The sequence below is a fragment of the Meriones unguiculatus genome, chromosome 12, assembly GCF_030254825.1.
Source record: "Meriones unguiculatus strain TT.TT164.6M chromosome 12, Bangor_MerUng_6.1, whole genome shotgun sequence".
Taxonomy (NCBI): domain Eukaryota; kingdom Metazoa; phylum Chordata; class Mammalia; order Rodentia; family Muridae; genus Meriones; species Meriones unguiculatus.
The window spans coordinates 59,554,720-59,578,483 of NC_083360.1; the positions used below are offsets into that span (position 1 = coordinate 59,554,720).

General features: G+C 37.4%; 1 long non-coding RNA gene across 1 annotated transcript in view; it reads right to left on the minus strand.

The window, feature by feature from the left end:
• LOC132646739 (uncharacterized) overlaps positions 1-23,764 on the minus strand; it is a 198,886-nt gene that overhangs the window by 144,184 nt on the left and 30,938 nt on the right. Inside the window, exon 2 of the long non-coding RNA XR_009584990.1 lies at positions 9,640-9,720. This is a non-coding gene — a long non-coding RNA (uncharacterized LOC132646739). The remainder of the gene's footprint in view (positions 1-9,639; positions 9,721-23,764) is intronic.

Sequence of the window (23,764 nt, forward strand, 5' to 3'; positions counted from 1 at the left end):
ATAATGCATTTGCAAAAAAAAAAAAAAGAACTGCTATAGAATAAACTGTAATTAATTTAAAAAAAATTTAAGAAAGAAAATAATTCAGGTGCAGAACAAAACAAAACAACAAAAAGTACTGCTATCATCATAAATACATATTAGATTGATAAACATATTACTCATCCTTCTAATTTCAGACCCATGCCTCACCTCTAAGCCCATCCCAAATTCATGGCTAGTGATTTTCAACCTCTGAGTCACAACCCCTTTTGGGGATCAAATGACCCTTTCACAAGGATCACATATCAGATATCCTGCATATCAGATGTTTATTTTATGGTTGATAATGCTAGCAAAATTGCAGTTATGAAGTAACAACAGAAATAATTTTACGGTCACGGTCAAGGGACTACAACAACATGAGAAACTGTACTAAAGTGTACCAGCATTAAGAAGGTTGAAAACCACTGTTTAGATCACTTTTTCTCGTGCTCTTTCTTATTTTCTTTCTTTCTTCCTTCTTTCTTTTTTTCTTTTTTCCCTTTTTGTAGATGACACTGAGTCCAATGTATGCTGTCCATATATTCATTGGTATGGGCCCATTCAATAGAGCATGGGGCAACACCCATAAAGAAAATTGAATTTCCTCCATGGCCATAAGATGTCAATAGCTACTCAGCTGGGAGGGGGGAGCTTTTGAACCCCTCCACTCTGCATTCTTTAAATTGTCTGACTTCATCTTAGGCAGTCAAACAATGCTACTGTGGGTTTATGAGTACAAGGGTTACCTTATTTTCAGAAGACACTGCTTAGATCCTGAATTCCCCAAACTCTGCTCTTATACTCTTTTCTACCCCCCTCACACACTTGTCCGTAATCCTTGGGGAGAGAAAATATTTGGATAAGATATCCAATTTGTGATGAATATTCCATAGACATTTTGGCCAGCTGTGAATTTCTGCAAAAACTCTCACCCACTACACAAAGAAATTTCCTTATAGTTATAGATATATGGATTTGGAGGGAACACACATCATATGTGTAAATATCCTCTTTCAACTGGATTTAGTATCTGTTCTATAGGAGGAAACACATGCCTGATCCAAACACAACTCATGGATAAGGTATGAGGAATGATAGGAATCTATTATGCTGGCACTCAGAAGTCAAGAGTTAGGCAGATCTCTATGAATTTGAGGTTAGGTCGGTCACCTTGGTCTGCAAAGTGAGTTTCAGGTCAGCCAAAGCTACATTGTAAGAGCCTGTCTCAATAAATAGACAGATAGATAAACAAGTAAACAGACAGACAGACAGATAGAATGACTGACTGACTGACTGACAAACAAACAAAAAAAAGGGGGTGGTTGTTCCAGTCCTAAAAAATATAAGTCCAAACCCAGGCATTGTAGCACACACTTTTAATCCCAGTGCTTGGGATGCAGAGGCAGAGGCAGAGGCAGGTATAGCTCTGTGAGTTCAAGTCCAGCCTGGTTTATAAAATAAGGTCTCAAATAACCAAAGCTGTTCCATAGAGAAACCCTGTCTTGGAAAAACAAAAACAAAATACAAAAAACATATGTTTTTACATGCCGCAAAGGACAGCCTCCTGTTATTATTTTGCTAAATAAACAGTGTAACATCGCCTGTTTGTTATTTTAAATGTTGGATTGTGTAGAAATATATATATCTAGAATTTTACCACCTCCTGGAAACTTGACAGTTTTTATCAATACATAGGGATTTTAAGTTCTTTTTCCTAGTATTTGACTGAAAATCAAATCTATGTTGATCATTGTTAACCTAACTTCACACATACTACTTTGTCTTTACCTACCATAGCTTTTACTTTCAATTTTCCCACTGGCAGAGACTTGCGACTGGCTGCTGGCACTGTTTGCTGCAGCTGCCTGCCTTTTGCTGTGGCTGTCAAGTCTGGACCTTTAAAAAGTTTCCTGTGTGCTGTGTGTTTATTTTATTAATTTTAATCCTCATACCCAACTCAAGAAACATTCGACTCTGCCCAGTTATATTTATTTTCACAGTGACTGAAATAATTCTTCAATTCTATTTTGTGAATGATTGGTCATGTTGAGAATTTGTTAGATTACTGGTCATTCATTGATGCAAATTAGCTTTTCACTTCTGTTTTAAGAGCCATTATTAACATCCATCTTCTGTTGTGCTATATGTTTAAATTGTTTCTATTTCTTCCCAGATGGGCTATGTATAAGTTTACATATTTTTAATAATTAAAAAAAAATCATTCTCATGATTTCCTTGTTTTTAATTGCTGAGTAATATTCCACTGTGTAAATGTACCACAATTCCTGTATCCATTCCTCAGTTGAGGGACATCTGGGTTGTTTCCAGATTCTGGCTATTACAAATGTCTTTGTTGAGTATTTGAGCATCAGTTGGATATATGCCTAGGAGAGGTATAGCTGGATCTTGAGATAGCACTATTCCTAATTGTCTGAGAAAGCCCCAGATTGATCTCCAAAGTGGTTGTACAAGTTTACATTCCCACCAGGAATGGAGGAGGATCCTTTCTCCACAATCTCTCCAGCATGTATTGTCACTTTGTTAGACCCAGCAGGAACCTAATATCCGAGGAAACATGAAGGGAGCTCAGAAGACCGAATGGATGCAAATGCAAGAAGTTTATTCAAACCATCGGATGATTTGGCTGCCCTCCAAACCAGTGAGGAACAGCCCCAAGAGACAAAAGCCTAGGGTTTTTAAAGAAAAAAAGGGTGGGAAAGCTCCAGCTTTGCAATCTTGGCAGTTCAAGATTAGGTGAAGGGCTATAGGGTGGTTGACTTTTAAAATGATTGGTTCATTTTAGGCATCAAAGTCCATTCAGCCCTGCCCCAATTTGGGTGGGTGTGCTGTGACCATCTGGACCAATTGCCAGGCAAAATTATCTCGAACTGCAGGTCTGGACATTCTTCAGCAGCAGGGTGGAGACCTTTGGCATTCTTTTGCAACAGGGTGGCTCTTGTCTCAATTCACCATCAGTCCATCTGCTTCTGGAAAGTCCTTCTGCTTTCTGGAAAAGTACTGGGAGAACTTAGTTTAATGTAGGGTATTGAATTCATAAACTTGTAAAGTTAACTTGTTCCTTTTAATTTGATTTTTTGATCTTAGCCATTCTGATGGGTGTAAGGTGAAATCTCAGGATCATTTTGATCACATTTCTTTAAGTATTTCTCTGACATTCTATATTCCTCTACAGATAATTCTTTGTTTAGCTCTGTACCCCATTTTTTAATTGGATTACTCGATTTGTTGCTTTTTAACTTCTTTAGTTCTTTTTATATTCTGTCAGATATAAGGTTGATGAAGATCCCTTCCTAGTCTGTAGGCTTTCATTTCTTCTGACAAGAGTGTCCTTTGCTTTACAGAAGCTTTTCAGTTTCATAAGGTCCCACTTATTGATTGTTGACCTTAGAGCCAGTGCTGTTTGCGTTCTGTTCAGGAAGTTGTCTCCTGTGCCAATAAATTCAAGGTTCTTCCCACTTTTACTTCTAACAGGCTTAGTGCATTTGGTTTTATGTTGAGGTCTTTGATCCACTTAGACTTTAGTTTTATGCAGGCTGATAAATATGGATCTATTTGCATTTATCTACATGTAGACATACAGTTAGACCAGCATCAATTTGTTGAAGATGCTGTCTTTTTGACATGATCTCAGTGGCTAGCTCTTTGACTCCCTCCCCTGTATGGGAGGAGCAGCCTTGCCAGGCCACAGAGGAGAACAATGCAGCCAGTTCTGATGAGACTGGGTAAGCAAGGGTCAGATGGAAGGGGAAGAGGACATCTCCTATCCGTGGACTTTGAGAGGGGCGTAAGAGAAGATGAGGGATTGAGGGTCAGATTGGATAGGGGAGAAGAAGGGTGGAGACGACAGCTGGGATACAAAGTAAATAAACTGTAATTAATATAAAAATAAAAATGTAATTAAAAAATAAAATAAAATTTTAAGAAGCTGGAAAAAAATCATTCTTTGATATCACAACCAAGACCATGCATGGAGAAGACCTAAAACCCACTTTCATATGTAGCCCATAGACTCAGTCTCCAAGTGAATTCCTTAGTAAGGAGAGCAGGGGCTGTCTCTGGCATGAACTCAGTGGCAGACTCTCTGATCACCTACACCTGGTAGGAGATGGGACGGTGCAGCTTTGCCAGACCACAGAGGAAAACAATGCAAATAGTCCTGATGAGACCTGATAGACTAGGATCAGATGGAAGGGGAGGAAGACCTCCTTTATCAATAGACTAGGGGAGGGTCATCTCGGGAGATGAGGGAAAGAGGGAGGCATTAGGAGGAAATGAGGGAGGGGCCACAGCTGGGATACAAATCAAATAAATTGCAATAAGTGATAATAATAAGAAGAGATTATTCTCTCAAGTACTTCTATATATCCCTCTATTACATTTTAAAGGCCTTCATTTTTTTCTATGAACATATTATGTAGTTACACATATCACTGTGTTTCTTATAGATAAATCCAGGATTTCTTTGGAGTTCACTGTTTCAAAGTCTTATGGTCAAAATGAGGTCTTATCCTTACTAATCTTGTGACTCTTTAATACAGTTTCTCAGGTTGCTATGATGCCCACCCATAAAATTGTTTTCGTTGCAACTTCATAACTTTAATTCTACTACCTTTATGAATATTTAGCTAAATATTTGTTTTTCCCCACAATGGTCTTAAGCAACCTTTGTAAAGGGTCTTTTACCACCAAGAGGTCACAACCCAGAAATTGGGAACTATTGCTTTAGGCTATCTCCATTTTTATCCCTAGCTATTACACAGAGGCAGATTATTATGGAAGAAAGATCTACCAAGAGAAGGATTAAAAAAACTGGGCCAAAGTTAAAAGTAAAGTTGATAGCTCAATGATCACATACCAAAAATCTAACTATTTTATTTATTTATTTATTTATTTATTTATTTATTTATTTTTATTGGTTACATTTTATTAACTCTGTATCCCAGCTGTATCCTGTTCCCTCATTACCTCCCAAACTCTCCTTCCCTCCTTCCCTCATCTCCTCCCTCCCCCTTTCCAAGTCCATTGATTGGGGAAGACCTCCTCCTCTTTCATCTGACCTTGTTTTATCAGGTATCTTCAGGACTGCAAAGTCCTCCTCTGTGGCCTAGCAGGACTGCTCCTCCTTTTTGGGGGGGGCTGGGAAGGTCAAAGAGCCTGCCCTTGAGTTCCTGTCAGAAATAGTCCCTGTTCCCCTTACTATGGGAAACCAATTGGTTACTGAGCTACCATGGGCTTCATCCAAGCAGAGGTTCTAGGTTATCTTCATACATGGTCCTTGGTGGAGTGTCAGTCTCAGAAAAGACCCCTGTGCCCAGATATATTTGGTCCTTGTGGAGCTCCTATACTTTCCACGTCATATAAATTTTTCCCATATTTCTAGTTTTCTCTTGCATTTCACATTTTCCTAGTGCAGGCTTTTCCCTCACTCCAAACTCTGTCCCTAATACACCAGTATTAGTCAGGAAGTCTTCCATTCTCTCTATGTGCTAATTGATTTCTTTTCTTATGGTAATCTCACAGCCCTCAGGCACATCAAACCCATAAAACCATTGTTGAACTTACGTTATGGGGCTAGAGAGATTTCAGGGTTTAGTGAAGGATGGTGATTTGGTCATTCTCTACCACTTCCTTCCTGTTTATGGGAGGTATAGTTCATATGCTCATAAGAGGTACTATGAAACCCCTTGTCTACCCAGTCCAGTGTTGGAAGAGAGGGTATGGACTCACTGTAGTAGGATTCCCTGTGTCACAATGATTTTTTCTAAGTTTTATCCAAGATAACACAAATTTTATAAAGAAGTTAAAAACCACAAAGTTCTAATAATTTTAGCATGATTATACCAACCAATAGCCCCAAAAGAGCCACGAGCCAGTAAATTTAAGACTATAAAATTCCCCCCAAAGAGAGTTGTTTTTGAGTAGATTGATTATAGCAGTGTTCACGTTGGCCTTAAAAACAAATTACTGATCGTTATACTTTGAGAATGCATCAAAACAAATGAACAGAAAAAAAAATGTGAAGGAACTGTGAATTAAAATTCCAACAAAATAAAAACTGTACCTTCAAGTGAACGTTCTGTAAGGGTGACTAACTCAATAGAACCGCAGTGAAAGTTTGGAGACATATGGAGCCATCTTCTCTTCTGCCCTCTCTTACCAGCTTGGTATAAATTTATTGCTCTCCTCTGTACCAGGATTAACATCTTTATGACCATTAAGTAAATTACTTAGAATGTGCAAACATAGCACTGGTTTCCGAATTATACGAAAAGCTGAGTGCTGGCAGAGAGCACCTGAAACCTCCAACAAGTGTCACAATTTTGCTGTAGACCACATATCTACGGTTGCCACCAATGTTTTTGAAAAAAAAAATGGAATTTCTTTGTTCTGTTACTGAAAATACTTCATAAAACTGTATCTATGTTGGAACATGGATATTGCTGAAACCTAAATCTGTGTTTTTAAGTCATGGGTTCTCACAATTTGCTCCAGAAGAAACTATCTCTTCTCCCTTTTGGAGGTAAGAAACGGTGTTCTTATTGTTCTTGTTTTTTCCCATATTTTATATTAAATTTTTATTTTTTATATATTAATTACAGTTTACTCACTTTGTATCCCTGCTGTAACCACCTCCCTTCCCCCCCCCACGCTACTCTCCCTCCCACATCTCTCCAAGTCCAGTGATAGGGGAGGTCCTCCTCCTCTTCCATCTGATCCTAGCTTATCAGGTCTCATCAGGACTGGCTGCTTTGTCTTCCTCTGTGGCCTGGCAAAGCTGCTGGCTAGAGTCTTTCAGAAGTCCTCTGTGGTAAGTTCCTGTCCTGTTTCCTGTTTTCTCCTTCTTCCAATGTCCATCCCATTCATCTTTCTGAGTGAGGATTGATCATCTTGCTCAGGGTCCTCTTTCTTGCTTAGCTTCTTTAGTTGTATAGATTTTAGCATGTTTATCCTATATTATATGTCTAATATCCACTTATAAGTGACTATATACTGTGCATGTAATTTTGCTTCTGGGAAACTCAGGATGATCTTTTCTAGATCCCACCATTTGCCTGAAAATTTCATGATTTCTTTGTTTTTAATAGGTGAGTAGTATTCCATTGTGTGTATGTACCACATTTTCTGTATCCATGCTTCCCTTGAGGGTCATCTGGATTTTTCCAGGTTCTGGCTATTACAAATAAGGCTGCTACAAACATGGTTGAGCAAATGTCTTTGTTGTATACTTGAGCATATTTGGGTTATATGCCTAGGAATGGTATACCACTTATTTTTCTTTTAATCAATAAAAATTAATAGAGGAGGAATAATGTAAAATGAAAAATTAGTTCTGGTCGCAGTCACTGAATACTTCATCTACTCAGGTGAATATAAATGAGTTTCTCTTGGTATTACAGTGAACTTTTTTTTTCATGTTTGAACAGAACTTTTTTTTCTTCTAAGTAAACTTACTGTGGCTTTCAGTTAAAAGTGGCCTAGTCATTAAGATGATCTTGAGGTTGTAAAGGCTCAAAAGTAAAGCTTATATTTTAGAGAATAACTTTCTTCATGTGGGTGATGGTGTAACATCCATCCACTTCAAAGGGTTATCAGCAAACACCAGAAGATGTTGATAGTCTTGGCACAGAAAAGTCACTAAACTGTAATTTTATGGGAAAATTTACAGGGCTGAGGCTGACAAAAATATTTCACTTGGCTTTTGGACTTGCCCATCCACAGTGGTTTTTACACAATTCATTTAGTAAGGTGCTTTGGGTTATTAATTAAAGCAAAGAATGAAGTTCCAATATTGGAAGGAAAGTTGACATTTTAGCTGTCATATCAGGAGTTACCTGAAGTAGCTTTATGGTCATTCAAGGGCACTTGAGTGGGTTTTATCGGTCATTAGTCTTTAAGGGCAGTCATCATTAGAGCTGAAGGCCCAATTTGCAGTGGTTTCCCTCATTGCTAAGGGGAAAAACTTTTTTTATAAAAAGAGTGAGATCACATCTTTACCAGTACCCTGGTTTTTCATAACAGTGGCAAGAATTGTTCCTTTAGAATCATTTTTCTTAAGCCTGATGTATCTGTCTCTAAGGTATTTGGTTGTTATGTGCCTTAAATATATAATTTCAGTGATAAGGTTATTTTCAGTGTGCTTGTTCTTGTATTTACAACCATTTTCCCTAGGCCTTTGGACTGTCTTCATTTTATCCATGTTATTGATAAACTCAAAAGATAAATTTAATGGTCAAGGTAACTTGAAATGTCTGGAGTCCTCTGTTTCCTTCAGCATTTTTATAACATCTAAAACAGATTGACTAGTAAAAATAATTTTCTAGTGATAACTGACATTTTGAAAACTTTAATAAGCAAATAGTTTTATGTACAAAACTTAATAATATATTTATCAGTGTTAAGTTTTTGCTTTCATAATTCTTAAATGACTTATCTGACAGTCTTTAATGTGATTAGTTTTAAATTTTGTTCTGTCTCTTTTTGTCACCTTAAATTTGGGGAATCTTTTCATGTTTACCTGCAAATATTCAGAAAGTCAGGGTCCCTCTTGGGCTTCACAGTCTCATTAATAAAAGAATTTTAAAATAGACTTCAGATGGAAAATTTTGTCAGATGTTGAGTAATTATAATTCTTTCAGAGGACCTCGGTTTCTTTTAAGCTTGTATTCAGGACAACCACATGGCCAATGATACTCACATGGCAAGAAAAAAATCTTTAGCAAAGGAATAAAACTCAAAGTGTCAGGTGACTATGGTAAGAACTGAGATAGAAAGGATAAAAGAAAATGGTTTCTTGAGCAATTCAATTTCAGAATTCAGGAAATTACCTTATTAGGAGAAAAATCATTCTCCCTATTATTATTACTATTATTATTATTATTATTATTATTATTATTATTACATGGCTTAACATGAACCCCTTCCTAGGGATGTTGTTTTTGGCCAGGAGATGAATCAACCCAATCAAAATATGCATTCAGACGAGAGATTTTATGCTTTGAGGCAGAGAAAAGAATGTACCCTTAATTACTGCACCTAGGGCAAGTTTTTGTAATAATTCTTTACTTTAGTATAGGACCAGCATCTAAAATCCTTTCACAGTTGGGTTTTTCCTCTTATTTTCAGCTTCATTACCTAAAATTTATACCACACAATGTTCTAGTGCCTTCCATTAATGACAATTTGTTTTTGTACTTGTTTTCAAATATGTATTTTCCATTAATACTTACTACAGGGCAATAAAAACCTAGTAAGCTATATCTAAAACACAGGAAATATGTTTAATATTTCTAGAAACATTTTAATTAATGTATTTTGTTACCAATTTTGGATTAACCAATCTGTTCAAGATATAAGTAGGATCAAACTAGAAATTTTGAATCAGTTTTTGCTCAAAAGGTTTTATTTCTTTTTCATTTGAGCTCACAAGGCAATCAAAGCAAGATAAAGTTCTAACAACTCTTTCTAGTCTACCCAACTCTTTCCTCAAGAAAGCTGAAAGCATCATGATAAATCATTATCACAGTCTTTGGATTGCAAAGACATCAAGTTTAGCATGGTCACCTCAGATAAAAGCAAATATAAGTGAGGACTTACATAACTTCTACTCTGCAGAGGAGCAATCATCTTTTGATAATGTAGTCATACCCTCAAGAAATGGGGTCTAGATTGGATTATCTGATAAGACAAGAATAGAGACAGTGATCAGCCACGTAGCACTCTTATGGAAGCTGACAAGTTGTATATTCCTCCTCTGTTTTGTTTTAATCTTTATTCTGTTTAATATAAAAGTCATGACAGTAGCACAAAGGCAGACCTGAAGCCATTAAATTCTTTATTTGTTCCAAAAACCTAGACATATTGATTCAATGTTTCTGACAGTCACCATTATTTTGGATGTTTAATTAGAACTTCAGAACAGGTGGCCAAGGTTACTTTGTCTATGGAGCTATTGAAGCTGGAGTATTTTTTAAATTTATCTTTTATTAATTACAGTTTATTCACTTTGTATCCCAGCTCTAGCCCTCTCCCTCCACCCCTTCCAATCTCACCCCTCCTCCCTGTTCTCTTCCCATGCTCCCACCTGAGTCCACTGATAGTGGAGTTCCTCCTCCCCTTAGATGTGACCCTAGCCTATCAAGTCTCATCAGTGCTGTTTGCATTGTCTTCCTCTGTGGCTTGGTAAGGCTGCCCCCACCCCCTTCAGAGAGAGGTGATCAAAGAGCCAGCTACAGAGTTCATATCAGAGACAGCCTGTGTTCCCCTTACCAGAGTACCTGGTTGGAGACTGAGCTGCCATGGGCTACATCTGTGCAAGGGTTCTAGGTTATCTCCATGCATGGTCTTTGGTTAGAGTATGAGTCTCAGAAAAGACCCCTGGTTCTAGACATGTTGGTTCTGTTTCTCTCCTTGTAGAGCTTCTGTCCCCTCCAGGTCTTTCTATCTCCCCCTCTTTCATAAGATTCCCTGAATTCTGCCCAGAGTTTGGCTATGAGTGTCAGCATAGTAAGAAGTTGAGGGTTTTTTGTTTGTTTGTTTGTTCGTTGTTTTTTATCTCTTAAAACTCTGATCATATCCCCTGGGGGCTGCAGCCTTGCCAGGTCAGAGAGGAAGACAATGCAGCCAGTCTTGATGTGACCTGATAGACTAGGGTCAGATAAAAGGAGAGGAGATCCTCCCCTATCAGTGGACAAGAACAGGGACATGGAGGGAGACAAAGGAGGGAAGGGACTGGGAGGAGATGAGGGAGGGGGCCACAACCAGGATACAAAGTGAATGTATTGTAATTAATAAATATTAAAATTTTAAGAATTTTGCAAAAACCTCTAATATAGTATAAACTAAAAGAAATTTTGGCTAATTTAAACATTTTAATTTGCATGAGCACTGACTTATAAGCCAATTTATTATCATATAAATATTACAAAAACAAAAATACATGCAGATAGTACATGCACACATAGTGAGAAATAGAAATAGATTTTAAAACAAAGATTTTGTAATTTATACTGAAGAAGTACCATTTAGATTACATCGTTTGTCAGTTTTTATGTTAGTTGTTCTGGTTATTTCTCACATAGTATTTGGAAATTCTTAATTCAAAATGTGTAGTTCCAAAGACATGTCTCAATAGAAATGTGAAAACATGAAAGCTTTTATCTAAAACTCTAGACTCTCAGTCTGTAAGCAGGCTGAACTAGGAGCAACAGTTTGGCTTTTTAACAGACCAATTTTCCTTCTGTCATTTTAAAACAGAGAATATAAGATAAGAACCTAGAAAAGCTTATTATTCCAAGCAGTAGTTCTTACACCTCACTGTCATAATAATATTTTAAAATTTATGCTAAAGAGGTAGGATAATATGTATATTTCTTTATGAATAGACCCATGACATAGCTTTTCTTTCTTACATTCATAATGATTTTACCAAGATCATGATCGATATTGTTGCTTGCTTGAGTATATCTCCTAGAATTTCCATTAAGAAAAAAGATTTAACATAAATAGCATTGGCAAATAAGCGTGTGCACAACTATTTACTTTAATGAAATATAATAATTACTTGGACATTGAGTATTTTTAGAAAAGAAATAGATAACAATAAATTATAATAAAGGGAATTTTATTGTATACTACTTAAAGATATTTGATTTTTAAATTCTCTTATTTTTGTTAGCTCATGTATGTTAAAATGTGAAATAAAATTTAGTTAATTTCTTTTAAAATTCTAATTTCTTGAAAATTCATGTTATAGTCTATGTAATCAATATCAATTTGTGGCTTGTTGAAACTTTTTCTTGGGACCCCCAATGAATTTTTTTTATACCCACAAACTGTATTGCTAGTAATTTATTTTAAATGTGTGTTGTCTCACTAAAACAATTGTATGTATGCTGCACACCTTGGTCTTATATAATTATTAATTGAAATTATTCAACTCTGTAATTTACTTTGTTTTTCTCTGTATTCACTAAATCTATGAGAAGGGGATTAACTGACCTATTAACAATAGTTTTGCAATGAGGACATTTTGCTGAACCAATCATTATCATGGGAGACTACAAAAATTCACAAAGACCACCAACTTTTAGAGTCAACCCATAATAAAGAAATATTCAAGAGAAAAGTATATTTTTTCATATCTCCTTATGCTACATTCAACATATTTAAAACATTTAATATGCCTCCAACATATTTTGAATATGTTTTTAGAAATTTGAGCACATTGAAGAAAATCAATTTGTTAAGCCTTCGAGAAATTAAATCTACATTATAACTTTGAAAAATGAACATTTTCTTTTGTAAATCATTTTACTTCTTGTAAATGCTCCACTAAGAGAAGGTTTTGGCTTAAAAATAATGTTTTGTTATTTGAAAGACTAAATCCAGGCCTTTATGGATGCCATTATCTTCTGTAAATTAGAAGGAAAGGCCACAATGAATCAGAAAGAAACAAAGTACAGTGCTATGAAATGTCAGTCCGTGGTTGTTGACAAAGTAATGGGGAAATCTTACAGAGGGCAAGAACCTGCTGCCTTGGCATGCGCCATGCTTACTTGCTGGTGCAAGGCCAGGTCTTCAGTTTTCCACCCTTCTTGTCTTGCCCGGCTCTGCCTATTCATGATCCCTTTCCACTCCTGTGGCAACGTGGGGATGAGACCTTCAGACCCAGAGACCCTTTGTCTGTCAGCTAGTCCTGAATTATGTACCTGTTCCTCAGAAACCACAGCAAGAGCAAGCTCCACTCCCTATAACACATCTCTGAATGGTCTATTTCTGGTGAGTCTCAAGGGTAAACACAGTCACGTTTCTGTTCCAATGAGTAATTGTGAGGAACACTTTGAAGCTGTGCTGTACCCAGGATGAAGCCAAGATCCAGAAATGGCCCTACCAACAGGTTTATGTAGACCAAAGAGTTGCCTGATATCGTGTGTGTGTAAATGATGTAAAGAATAAGAGTCAATCAAGCAGGAGCCTGCCAGTATGACAAATGAAGGCAAGAGAAAAAAAAAAAATCTGTGATAATTTTTCATCAGGCTGTCTGCTCCATCATTACGACTCCCCACCCCCAATACTGGAACAGAAGCAAGGAAATTAGAATAAAAGAGACAGGGGAAACTTCTTTCAGACTTCTCATCATTTCCTATTCCAGGTGCTAGGGGTTGGCGAAGTCCGTGTCCATGCCTCGAACTTTGAGCTTGTCAAACCCAGCTGCAAATTGCTTCTACTTTCCTTGGGCCTCATATCTCTATAACCACAGTGTTATTTGCATTGCTGTGTCCCATTCCTGAAGCTCTGAAGATAGCATGAGAAGAAACAGTGAAGTTGAACAAAGTGCTTCCAATGAAAGTAAATCTCGGGAAATAGTAGGTTTGTGGATCAATGGCTTTTAGACTTAGGGCTACCCTGACGGAACCATCCTTTTTCAACTCTACCTTACAGCTAGCGACTGCCAAATGTTATCAGTTTGCCTGTCATCTGCATTTGAATACCAGATATTGCAGTGCCTACAGGATACCACCATGTTGTGCACCGTTAATATTGAGGCCCATAACACTACAAGTGCTACATGTACCTAGCTATCACCAGGGCTTTTGTTGGCTTCTCTACAGAGATGATGTGTCCCAGTTTACCAATTTATGTCAGCCTAGTATAAAGTTAAAGGGAGAGGCATGTTAAACAAAACAAAAATAAAACCACAGAAGGTCTCTTCACAGAGCATCCTTCTTCCCTGAGCCAAACTTTTGAGAAGTATCAGACCAATCCCACAAATAAAGAAAAGTCCTGAGTTTTTAAATAACCTTTCGGGAGTGGTAGGATGTTTCACACTATGTGATTTAATTCAGCATAGCATATGTTACAGAGCATAGAGGAGCCAGGCACCGTAAATACAGATTTTTCAAGTCATAGCACAGACTGCTGCTTATCTCTTGTCACATAGATGAGTAAAAACATGGCCCGATTCAGGCTCTGAGATCAAACTAAAAGGCAGGCCTTGTTATAACAAAGGAAAGAAATGAAGAAGCAGAGTTTCTGCAAATCAGTAACTCTTTAAGGAATAGATAAAATAAAAGCATCTTAGCCTCTCTCAGGCATTCTTGAATTGGATAAAAAGATTTCAAGAAATTCAAAACAAAATTGTTAACTGCTGGAAAACTTCTCAATAGTGACAGGTGGATACTGGAATACTGTGAGTATCTGCTGGGATTTTCAAATTCATGTGTCCCTGAAAAAAGAATTGTACAGAGACACACGCATAGTATTATGAGCAGAGATAATTACTTAGGGAAGAAATCACTCTCAAAAGAGGAGACAACTAGACCTGAGAGAACAACAGAAGGTCAAAGCCTCATGCTTGAAGAGCTGTAGCCTCAGTCATTTCCACAGCATTCTGGCAGGTTGTACATGTAAGGTTTTTCCACTATAATCTAGGCAAGATAACAAAGAGTTTATTCAAATGCCTTACAGCATTCCCAGTACCATTCTTCTGAAATCAAGTGAACCCAGAAGGAAAATTTCTGTGGACTGTCTCAAGGATCAATTACTCATTTGATTTGTGTAAATTCATAGAAATAACATTACTTGATGAGAAACTTGTTTATGTAATTGAAAGGGAATTTCAAAAGAAATGAAACCACCTAAATACAAACATTTTCTATTTACATAAAAGGCTCATGATACCCACATCATGTCCCCAGCCTCTGTGTACTTATACATAAGTAATGTTCACTCAGCTTGATGTTTCTATGTACTCAAACTGGAGATATAAAGCTTGTAATTTTTTTCCATGCAATATTTTCTGCTTTATATTAGATCCATAAAGAAATAAAATAGAAGGCTTAATTATGAACAGACATGAAAATAGATGAGGAAAGTTTCTAGTAGCATCTCATTTTATTTGAAATGATAACTTTTGTGTGTAATGTGTTGTACATAATCATTTTACAAAATCATTTTAAACCTAAGGGAATTAAATTTATCACAATATTCCAAGATATCATTTGCATTTAGATTTGTAAGTCTCCTGTCTTCTATTCTACTTTCATTAAATTGAAAAGGTCCTTTTCCCCAGTTCGATTTAAAACTTTTGGAAGGGCTGGGGTGATAACTCTGCAGTTAAAAGCACACGCTTCTCTTGTAGAAGACTTATGTTCAGTTACAAAAACCTATGTCAGGCAGCCTGCTATTTGTAATCCTGTACCAGGAGATGCAATGCCTTCTTCTCACCTCTGAGGGCACCTGCAAAGTTGAAGCATACAATCACACAGGTTTACATACAAACATAAATAAATAATAATAAATCATAAAAGATAAAACTGTTCTTATACATCACCAAAATTCATGTAAAGAATAGCCTAATTACATGTCTAATATCCACTTAAAAGTGAATATGTAGCATGTGTGTCTTTCTGCTTCTGGAATAGCTCAGTCAGGATGATCTTTTCTAGTTCCCACCATTGTCGTGCAAATCTCATAATTACCTTGTTTTTAATTGCTGAGAAGTATTCCATTCTAAAATCTGTATACGTAAAGAAGCTAAGAAAGAAGGACGACCTTGGGTAAGATGCTCAATCCTCATTCAGAAAGGCAACCAGGGTGGACATCAGAAGAGGGAGAAAAGAGGGAACAGTACAGGAGCCTACCAAAGAGGGCCTCAGAAAGACTCTACCCAGCAGGCTATCAAAGCAGATGCTGAGACTCAGACAAATTTTGGCAGAGTGCATGGAATCTTATGAAAGAAGTGGGAAATAGTAAGATCTGGAGAGGACAGGAGCTCCACAAGTAGAGCAACAGAACCAAAATATCTTAGCACAGGGTTTTTTTCCTGAGACTCATACTCTAACCAAGAACTATGCATGGAGATAACCTAGAACCCCTGCACAGATGGAGGCCATAGCAGTTCAGTGTCCAAGTTGGTTCCATAGTAATGGAAACAGGGACTGCCTCTGATATGAACTGATGGCCTGCTCATTGATCACCTCACCCTGATGGGGGAGCAGCCTTACTAGGCCACAGAAGAAGACAATGCAGCCACTCCTGATGAAACCTGATAGACTAGGATCAGAAGGAAGGAGAGGATGTTCTCACCTATCAGGACTTGGGGAGTGGCATGCCTGGAGAAGGGGGAGGGGAGGTGGGAATGTGAGGGGAGGCGGGAGGTGTTTATTGGGAGATACAAAGTGAATAAAATATAATTAATAAAAATAAAAAAATGAATCATGAAATATATTCATATTGGTGTTCGGAGTGTGTCTGATGGTTTTGTTCATGGAATAAACACCAGTATTAATTATTTTCAGTATTAGTTTTTAAGATTAATGAAATTATTCATGTAAATGACTTAACATTTAATGAAAATGTTTTTACCTAAATATGGGTAAAACAAAATAAATGAAGACACTATTTGTTTTTTTTATTGTTTATTATTATTAGTTAAATTTTATTAACTCTGTGTCCCAGCTGTATCCTGCTCCCTTATTCCCTCCCAATCCCACCCTTCCTCCCTCATCTCCTCCCTGCCCCTTTCCAAGTCCATGGATTGGGGGGCCTCCTTCCTTTTCATCTGGCCCTGTTTTATCAGGAATCTTCAGGGATGGCTGCAAAGTCCTCCTCCGTGGCCTAGCAGGACTGCTCCTCCTTTGGGGGCTGGGGAGGTCAAAGAGCTTGCCATTGAGTTCCTGTCAGAGATAGTCTCTGTTCCCCCTACTATGTGAAATCAATTGGTTATTGAGCTACCACGAGCTTCGTCCAAGTAAAGGTTCTAGGTTATATCCATACATGATCCTTGGATGGAAAAACAGTTTCCAAAAGAAAAAAAAAAACCCTGTGCCCAGATATATTTGGTCCTTGTGGGGCTCCTATCCTTTCCCCATCATACTAACTCCCCTTCTGCCGAAGGTTTGGTTATGAGTCTTAGTATCTGTTTTGAAACATTGCTTGGTAGGGTCTTTCAGATGCCTAGATGCCTTCGGCAGTAGACTCCTGTTATAAGGCCAAACACTATTTGTATCTCATCTGGCAAAATAATAATAATGATAATAATAATAATAATAGCCAAATTAATTTTACACCTTCATGTCACTTCACTAATCCATTATACATCATAGATTACAAAATGTAGAGGCTAAAGATATTACTAAGATGTTTGCATTGATACCTAATATGTCTGAAGTAGTGAGCCCCATCCACAGAACCATATACGATCAACATGATGGTATAATAAATGTATTTGATTCCAGCAGTGAGAGGTAGAGGGAAAAAAATACCAGATATTCAAAGTCATCCTCTTCTAAATAGTGACTTCATTTGCAGTCTGGTCTACGTTAAACCATATTTCAAAGTAAAATAAAATAACAATATAAAATAAAATAAAAATGATAACTTAGATCTAGAGCAATAGTCTATTCAGGAAAATCACAACCATGTGATTTATTTAAGAGGTATAGCAGTACACTAACCAAAAGTCAAAATCATGTGGTTCTGAGTTCTATCCCCAGAATACACACAAACTGCAAGAGAGGCATATACAGGCGGATCCCTAAAGCTTGCTCAACCAGACAAACTCAATGAGGGAGTTTTGGGCTAATCAGAGAGCCTGTCACAACAAAGCAAGTTGCATTGCTAATGAAGAGCACAACAGGAAGTTGGACTCTGGCCACCACATACACATGTTTGAGATGGTCTTTGTCTATATCCTATTCACTGTTCTACGGTTATAAATAAACATCATAGTCACAGCAATTTAGTCCATTCTTAGGGGAGCATGGAGGCATGCATTGCACGGGAACAGTAGCTGAGATACGTCCTGAGCTACAGGACACGACAGGCTCTAGGATTATCACAGGCTTTTGAAATCTCAAAACCCAACTGAATTGACAGACTTCTTCCAACAAGGCCATATCTCCTAATTTTTCTAATCCTTTCAAATGGTGCCACACTTTGGTGAATCAGAATTCACCATTCTTATTTAAACCACCACAATATGCACTTCAGGCTTCCCTCAAACTCAAATTCCTTATGTAGCCATGACTGACTTTGAATTGGAACATTCTTCTGCCTCTGCATCTTAGCTACTTAGATTATAGTTCTAAACAATTAATTTTGCACTCATTTTAATAGTGGAAGAAAACTTAAAGAAGCAGACAAAGTTAGAATCTCAGCAGTCCTAAAATTACTGTTTCTACAATATTCAACAATAGTTAAAATGGGTAGAAAGATAATTTATATTTTATGAGGAAAATAGAAAAATTCAAATATTGTATTGATTTTTTAAGCACAACCTATTCTAATTTTATTTTCTTCATTAAATTTTTCTGGGGTCTTACTGATGTTTCTTTTTCTCCTTTATAACTCATTAAAAGTTTTCATTTTAAAACAATTTAGCCTTTTGGATAATATTTCTATTGGATCATTTGGATTAATTTTAGTTATATGTCATAAGCTACAGAAATCTTTCTTGTTATAGAAATGTAAACATTAGGATGTTACAAATTACACACTTCTTGAATATATTGTGAGAGACCAAAGAATTAAAAATTTTTGTGTTATTGGATTAAAGTTTAACACACAAGCCTGGATAAAGGCCAGACATCTGGAGACATGTCCAGCCAACTGTTGGGAGGAACCAGCCTTACTGCATTCTTTCCTGCCCACTAGAGATACAGTTGCTAAGAAACTGGCCCAGATCCCTCCTACCCCTAGCAACAGACAAACAAAAGAAGCCAGAACCATTAATGGTTTTGGCACTTTCCCACAGCCATTTATTTTAAAATGCAATGTCCCATTTTGTGTTTCAACCAATAGACGATTGCCAGGCTGGAATTCTCCTGTTTTGAGCTCACTGTGGGGAGCTATAAATCACCTTCAATTCTGAGCTCTGGGCACTCAGTTAGATACCAGTGCCTTGGTGTAGGTGAGATATCAGCTGGAGCTGCAAATAAAGATCCTAGTGTGTTGTGCAATAGACTTGACTCCTGGTCATCTTTTGAGGGTTTCACAAATGAGGCACAACAATTGTATCTCTTTTTTTAATTTTTTGTATTAATACAGATTATACAATTTTAATCCCAGCTGTAGCCCCTTCCCTCATTCCCTCCCAATCCCACCTTCCCTCACTCATCTCCTCCCATGGCCCTCTCCAAATTCACTAATAGAGGAGGACCTCCTCCCCTTCCATCTGAACCTAATCTATCAGGCATCATCAGGACTGCTGCATTGTCTTCCTCTGTGGCCTGGCAAGGCTGCTCTCCCCTCAGGGGGAGGTGATCAAAGACCCAGACACTGAGTTGATGTCAGAGACAGTCCCTGTTCACCTTACTAAGATACCCACATGGATAATGAGCTGCCATGGGCTACATCTGAGCAGGGATTCTAGGTTATATCCATAAAGGTTTCTTGGTGGGAGTAGCAGTCTCAGAAAATACCTCTGTGCCCAGACTTCTTGGTTCTGTTGCTCTTCTTGTGTAGCTCTTGTTCCCTCAAGATCTTACTATCCCCCCTTCTTTCCTAAGATTCCCTGCACTCTGCCCAAAGTTTGGTTATGAAACTCAGCAGCTGCTTTGATATACTGCTGGGTAGAGTCTTTCAGAGGTTCTGTGGTAGGTTCCTGTTCTGTTTCCTATTTTCTCCTTTTTCAAATATCCATCCCATTTGTCTTACTGAGTGAGGATTTCTCATCTTACCCAGGGTCCTCCTTCTTGCTTGGCCTCTTTAGGTATACAGATTTTACTATGTTTATCCTATATTATATGTCTAATATCCATTATAAGTGAGTATATATATACCTTGTGTGATTTTCTGCTTCTGGAATACTTCACTCAGGATGATCTTTTCTAGATCCTACCATTTACCTGCACATTTCATGGTTTCCTTGTTTTTAACTGCTGAGTAGTATCCATTGTGTAAATGTAGGACAATTTATATATCCATTCCTCTTTTGAGGGGCATCTGAGTTGTCTCCAGGTTCTGGCTATTATGAATAAAGCTGCTATGGACATGGTTAAACAAATGTGCCTTTTGTGTACTTGTGCATATTTTAGATATATGCCTAGGAGTGGTATATCTGGATCTTGAGGAAATGCAATTACTAATTGTCTATAAAGTGTCAGATTGATTTCCAAAGTGGTAGTACAAATTTACATTCCCATCAGCAATGGAGGAGTATTCCCCTTTCTCCATAACCTCTCCAGCATGTATTGTCACCTGAGTTTTTGATCTTAGGCATTCTGATGAGTATAAGGTGAAATCTCAGGATTGTTTTGATTTTCATTTCCTTAATGACTAAGGAAGTCAAGCATTTCTTTAAGTATTTTTCTGCATGGCTAAGATCAAGAAGTATCACTATTTGTAGATGATATGATAGTATACATGAGCATCCCCAAAAATTCAATCAGAGGCCAACTTCAGGTGATAAACACCTTCACCAAAGTGGCTGGGATATAAAATTAACTCAAAAAAAAAAAAAATCAGAAGCTCTTCTGTATACCAAAGGCAAAAAGGCTGAGAAAGAAATTAGAAAAGTACTACCCTTCACAATAGCCACTAATAACTTAAAGTACCTTGGTGTGACTTTAACCAAGCAAGTGAAAGACCTGTTAGAAAAAACTTTCAAGTCTCTGAAGAAATTGAAGAAGATAAAGAAGATCAAAGATCTTCTGTGTCCATGGATCAGTAAGATTAACATAGTGAAAATGGCCATCCTGCCAAAAGCAATCTACAGATTCAATGCAATTCCTGTCAAAATACCAACACAATTCTTTACAGAATTTGAAGATGAGAGACCAAAAAATTAAAAATCAGCAGCTATCATTAATATTTAAGGCCTAAACTAGCTGGGTGGAGAAGTCCAGGATGCCCTGAGGGGAAGAACCTCTTTACTGCATTATTTCCCCACCCACTAGAGATACAGTTGCTAGGAAATTGGCCCATTCCCCTAGGGAGGGACACCGGATCATTAATGGTCTGGGGACCTTCCTATAGCCAGTCAATTCAAAATGGAGGATTTTGACCAATAGATACTTGCCAGGCAGGAATCTTCCCTGCCTTAGGCATGCTGGGAGGGACCAGAATCTTTAAATCACCCAACTAACCTTGTTACACCCAGTTCGAGAGCCCCCGAAAGATCTACAGGAATCGACTCCGTTGCAAAACACATGAGGGTCTTTTTATTACAAGCTCGAGCCCAGGTGGCTGCCCTTTACAAAGACATTTGGGCAAGCGACCCCTGGCTCTGGGAGATCAAGGTTTTTAAAGGAACAAAAATGCCAGTGGGGTAGTACAAGCCTTGGCATTACAGGATTGGGTAAGAGGAACAAAACGCAAGCAGGGTGATCTCTAGGGAAGCTGACCTTTAAAATGATTGGTTTATTTTTAGGTGCCAAGACTGCTAACGGTCGGGCCTGGCTACCTGGGAGATATCTGACCTCTAGCTCTTAGGAGCCATGTGACTCCAGTCATACCCAGAGGTTTATTTGGGTGGGGGCTGCTGCTGGCTCACTATCTGAAAGGAATGTGGGACTCTTCCCTAGCCTCTGGGCTAGCACTCTGCTCTGAAAGGAATGTGGGACTCTGCCCTAGCCTCTGGGCTAGCCCTCTGTTCTGAAAGGAATGTGGTGTTGTGATTCTGCCCCTGCCCCAGGAATTAACTCTAACCTTTCAACCTGAGCACCGGGCTCTTGGCTCTCACCTCTTTGGCGGTGGGGATGTGAACCCAAGATGCAGCTTGTAATGATTTATAATAAGAAGAACCTCATGTATTTATGGCAGAGTCTAGTTATTCCTGGTCTTTTGGGTTCATGAACTGGGCAGAACAAAGGAACAATTCTCAATTTCATATGTCAAAACAAAAAACCAAGAATGCCAAAAGTATCCTGTACAACACCAAATCATCTGGAGGTATCTCCATCACTGATCTCAAGCTGTAGTAAAGAGCAATAGTAATAAAAACTGCATGGTACTAGCATAAAAACAGAATGGTGGATCAAGGGAATCGAATAGAAGACGCAGAAATAAACCCACACATCTATGGATATTTCATTTTTGTAAAAAAAAAAAAAAAGCCAAAACCATACAATGGAAAAAAGACACCATCTTCAACAACTGATTTGGTATAACTGGATGTCTACATGTAGGAAAATGCAAATAGATCTATATTCATCACCCTGCCCAAAAATAAGGTGAAGATGATCAATCGTATCTCTTATAACAGCTCTTTGTTGGCATTTACTGTGGAGAGCTGCTCTCAAGCTCCATTGTTATGTTTTCATCTTGGCCTTTACCTAAACAAAGAAAGGAGGAAGTTTCACCAAATTCCCTAAAAGCTTGTCTGTATGACCTTGGACCATAACTGCTTTAGGGAATTAGTTTTAGAATAGGACTTTAACCATTATAGGGAGATAGTTTTTGAAATCTAAGTTGGGCGTTTCCCTGAATCTTTTCTTTTTGAATTGATGTGACTTGTCTTTGTTTTACCTATAAAAAAGAAACCCTGGAATAAACCCGAGCTGATTCAGTCATACTGACAGCCCTGTCAAGCAGTCCTGTGCACAGAGTGATTTGTTTTAATTATTTTAAGTCATCACTCCCCACTCAGTTACTGTTTGACTCTGCAAGCAAGCTCTGGCAATATACCATTATCTTGGAAAATTTATTCATTTAAACTAAAGATCACTGCTAAATTTAAAATATGAATACTTTTTCTTAAAATAATTTCTAATATTCTGTGTTCAGTTACATTTCTCTTATCTTTCATTATCATTCACATATGTGGAAATACATATTTGATTGTAATGACAACCTTGATATGATCTGATAATGTACTCAAATTCCTTTAATAAATTAATAAATTATAAAATTTTGTAAAACTATATTTTAGTAATCACTCCAGCTTTTTTTTCAATGTATAGTTTGAATTACAAAGGGAATTCAAAGGAGTACACACAGAAATTTTGATATTAATAAGTAACTTGACCATTATTTTTGTATAAACATGAATTTCAAAACAGTTGTCAGAAGAATAAGTTAAAAATAAGTTTTAGTGTATTCATTTATTTATTTACATTTTGTTGTCTCAAAACCAAATTATACTTTTAGATTGTACTTGCAATGTCATCTGAAAACAAGATTAAATATCTATGAATGGCTATAATAGAATCTTTCCCTCCAGTTAAATTAGTTCAAAGGTTGGATAAATAGAGCAAAATTATAGAAGGCAATAATCACCTTTGTGTTTTACATATAACTGAGATAACCGGGGCTATAGATCAAAATATTGTGACAATAACACTCTCAGAATTCTTCCAATAATATTCAAAGGGGCATCTCCTCAATCTAGAGAGAATAAATTCCAAATGAGATAAGTATACACTGCTTGAGAATCATCTCTTTCAAACGTTACAGGTTTTTTTTTTTAGAATTTTATTAAAAATAATATACCAATAAAACAGTAGGTTAATAAAAACAAATAAAAAGTTTGTGCACAGTGACCCTAGGTCTGTGTAGCTGTGTGTCTAAATTAAAGTTTCAGTTATCTATCTGACCACCAACAAGTTCAGGCCTACTCCATTATGATACACTGCCTGTGTCATTTTGGAGAGAAGGAGCCAAACTCAGAGCACCAGATATAGAAGCACTTTCCTGATTGGACTGCTTGCCTGTTACTCTTCTTATCACATATATTGAGATTCTAGACATTGTGATCTAGAGGCTTTATTTTAGGCCTAGG